This window comes from Echinops telfairi, unplaced genomic scaffold (assembly GCF_000313985.2).
Source record: "Echinops telfairi isolate 266 unplaced genomic scaffold, ASM31398v2 ScPeMD7_41;HRSCAF=154, whole genome shotgun sequence".
Taxonomy (NCBI): Eukaryota; Metazoa; Chordata; class Mammalia; order Afrosoricida; family Tenrecidae; genus Echinops; species Echinops telfairi.
In genome coordinates, this window is record NW_022103939.1 from 3,476,948 (window position 1) to 3,481,140 (window position 4,193).

Below are 4,193 nucleotides of genomic sequence, written 5' to 3' on the forward strand. Positions count from 1 at the left end.
CCATAGATTTAAATTGTACAAAAATTTAAAATGTGAGTACAGAAATGCATACACATAGAAATATATTGGTGTCCTCATGCCCAGAATCCTTCTGAATTTCAAGAGAGACAGAGCCGTCTCTCAGGTGATTACTGAATCCTGAGAGAAGACTTAGACTGGCCCTGGACAGTCTGATCCACTGGTGTCAGGAAGGAGAGTTAGAAGAAATAGGAAGGAAAATAATTTGACATATCCGTGACTTTATCACTGGAACTGAGATTTTGCCCATGCACACAACAAGCCTAAAGAGCACAACAAGCTTCGCTCAGTTGAACGTCACACATTGTGTTATCATTACAAACAACGGCAAGTGAGCTGTGAATTCCTGGAGGCCAAAGGTCAATGAGCATGTTGTAGTCATCTTTTGTCTCAGTTGTGTGCCCTACCCACTACTCAATAAATATTTTTAATTGATAAATGAATCAATGACAGTGAAGGAATGTAGAATAAGGTCTATGGGTCTGGTCAGCAATGAATCTTCTAGGACTGAGATCTTACTTTCTTTCCCCAGATGATATCCAAATGTAGGCAGCCACCAAGAGATAGGCCTAAATATCTCTGAGGTGTTCCATGACAAAAATTTCTTCCCTGGCTTCTTGAATTTTGATGAAGGCCTATGCCCTCTCATGTATCATTTGTATTTTTATTTTTAATGTAATTGTATCCTTACCACCTCAGTGTGATTTGTTGTCCAGCTGTGGAATGCAGGAGGGGTGACTGTACAATGGTTATAACTGACACAAGGGGTTACAGGGAAGGTGTGTGGGGCGGGGGAGGCAGAGAGAAGGAAAGGGGAGTTCCGGAGTGAATCAGGAAGGCAGGAGGAGGGAAGAGCACTGGAGCTGATGGTGACTGCACAGCTCATTGGCGGGGTTGGGGGGGGGACGAATCTATTCTCGTGTCTCTAGGGCAGAACTCAATTCCCATGCACGTTGAACACAGTCATTACCTGACAAAGAAATTGAACACAAGTGGCTTCAGGACATTTACTTGAATAAACCGACTCAGGAATCCTAGTTCCTGATTAAATACTGGGAAGTCTGTTCATTTAGTCATTCCAAAACAGTTAGTTATGGAATTACTAATTACATACCATATCCCAGACAATGGAATCTTGTAACAAAACCCTTTACAGCTGTGGAGCAACTAAGTTGCTCCCTGTTCCAAAAAGGGACCTCCTTACTCAAGAATGGCCTCCCTCTGGCATGTCACATTGTTTTAGATATAGTACATCACTAGGGAGTCACTGAGAAGAAATGGAATTCTGTAACGCTTTACTGTATTCATGTGGAAGCCGTACGTAGAACAAGAAGCAGTTGTTAGAACAGAACATGCAATAGCATATAGCATGGTTTAAAATCCAGAAAGGTGTGCATCAGAGTTGTATCCTTTCCTGATACTTATTCAGTCTGTCTGCTGAGCAAATGATCTGAGAACCTAGACTATATAAAGAAGAATGTGACATCAGGTTTAGAGGAAGGTTTATGAACAACCTGTGCTATGCAGATGACACAACTTTGCTAGCACCTGCTGATGAAAAGCAAAGACTGCAGTCTTCAATATGGATTGCAATTCCATGGAGAGGAAAATCAAAGCCCTCACAACTGATAAACTGAGAAAAGCTAGAAATTGTCAATGATTCCATTCTCCTTGGGTCTACGATCAGCAATTATGGCAGCAGCAGTCAAGAAATCAAATGGCATGTGGCATTTGGATAAAGGTACTGCAGAACTCTTTAAATTGCTGAAGAGCAGGAGATCACTTTGAGGACTGAGGTGCATCCGATCCAGGCCATGGTACTTCGAATCAACTCCTACACGTGTGAAAATGCCAATAAATAAGGTAGAGCAAGAATGGATGCATTTGAGTTATCGTGTTGGTGAAGAATGTTGAAAGTATTGTCAGAAGAACAGGCACACCTGTCTCAGATGAAGTAGAGTTAGAATGCTTCTTAGAAGGGAAGACAGTGATACTTCGCATCCAATACTTTGAACATGCTGTCAGCACCCCCCAGCCCCCACCCCACCCCCACCCCAAGGACATCATGATTGATAACGCAGTGGGCCAGGGGGGAAAGGAAGCCCCTCAACAGTGGCTGTATCAATGGACTCAAACATAACAACCATGCGGACCAGGCAGTGTTTCATTCTGTCGTACATCGGGCCACTGTAAGTCAGGACTGACAAGATAGCACTGAACAACAACGACAACTCACACTGTGGCTTGCGCATCACCTAGCGCAATGCTCTGCCGGAATTATCCAAAGAAGCTAGACAAGCCGGCACGCTCCCTGCTGGCATGACCGCCAGCAAAAAAGTGGACAACTAGGCGGTTGAGACAGGATCTGGAGGCCAATCATGTAAGGTGCTTCTACAGTTGTGGGGCCTTTCCATAATTTCAATGTAGTTCATTGTACAGGGTGAAAGAAGGGCCCTAGAAAGGAGCAAGAAAGTGAAAACCAATTCCTTAGGTTGGAAGACACTTTTGCATCTCTAAGGAGGGAGAAAGAGGAAGGCGACAGAGTTCCCCTGAACGTGCTAGGCCGTCACTCGTCGCTCTGTCTCTTAGGACCCTTGAGTTTCCCTCCGTTTCCACAGGTTCGTGACACACATTTGCTGTGGAACACATGGAGATATCACAAATTCATAAAAATCAAAGAAACAGGAAGAAGGGCTGCTGACCCACCCAGGTTGCCCCACCCCAGAGACCAAGGATGGGCGGAGGAAGACCAAACGGCTGTTACCAGAAAGAGCTTCATGCCTCTCCACTATTCAGCTGTTGCCCTGCTTGCAAGGAAGAGCTCAGACAAGGAAAAGTCCAGACCAGAGTCAGAGAAAAGATTTAAACTGAAAGAGGAAGTTTATGCAAGGGGGATACTTTGGAAAAGAAATCCAAAGAGCCCTTAGCTAGTCTAAAAGGCAAACCGTAAAATCGAACCTTCTATCCTGCTAATGCTGGCCCTCCCACCATAGACAGGCTTTCTGGTGTAGTTTCTGCTATTGACTGACCTTCTGTAGCGTACCCTCCTCTTTTCAGGTACGTGCAATTCCAACACCCTAGCACCCGACACCCCAGCTTTCATGCTGTGTTCTTGTCTCAGACCTAAAACGCAAGATTTTATTTAGTCATGTGGGGGGTTATGTGAACATCTTGTCTTTCTTTCCCAGGATATTTCATTATATTCCATTTCTAGGGTCTCTTCCACTGATAAAGAACAGATAGGAACTGGAAACACGGGGAATCCAGGACAGATGAACCCCTCAGAACCAGTGGTGAGAGTGGTGATACCGAGAGGGTGGAGGGAAGGTGAGGGAGAAGGAGGGAACTGATTACAAGGATCTCCATATAACGTCCTCCCTGAGGGACATACAGAAGAGAAGTGGGTGAAGGGTGATGTTGGACAGTGTAAGATATGACAAAATAATAATAATTTATAAATTATCAAGGGTTCATGGAGGAGGGGGAGAGAGGAGGGAGAGGGAAAAATGAGGAGCTGTTACCAAGGGCTCAAGTAAGAAAGTAGATGTTTTGAGAATGATGAGGGAGACAAATGTACAAACGTGCTTGACCCAACAGATGGATGTATGGGTTGTGATAAGAGTTGCACGAGCCCCCAATAAAATGATTATTTTAAAAAAGAAATGCATTTTATTCTGCCCTTTGCCTTCCTTTGTGCTGGAGGGGTGGGTATGTGTGGAAGTTGGTCTCCGCCTCTCTTTTGTGTTAAGATCCTTGCCCTTTTCTTCCATTACCACCTCTTCTCCACATGGCCAGCCTCTGATTAGTGAACAGCTGTACCGTCCAAGTGTCAGAATCTGTTCTGTGTGACTCCAAATGGCAAAGCAGGCATCGTTGAGGATCACAGGAAAAAGAAAAGATGGAAGAGCCCAGTAGAACTGGATGCAGCTATAGGAGTATGAAAGGGTTTTTCCTTGATCCCAGAGAAATAATGATTCTAGCTCTCGCATCCTTTTCACTGTGCACTTATTTAAATACCTCACCTGCCTGGTAGTGCACACACACACACACACACACACACACACACACACACATCCTTTATTTATTGCCCAGGAAAACTAAGCAGAGAATCCCCTCTGTGGCACACACTCTGGGCCTCTCTGGGGAGCGGCATTCAGCCAGTGATATAAAGTTGG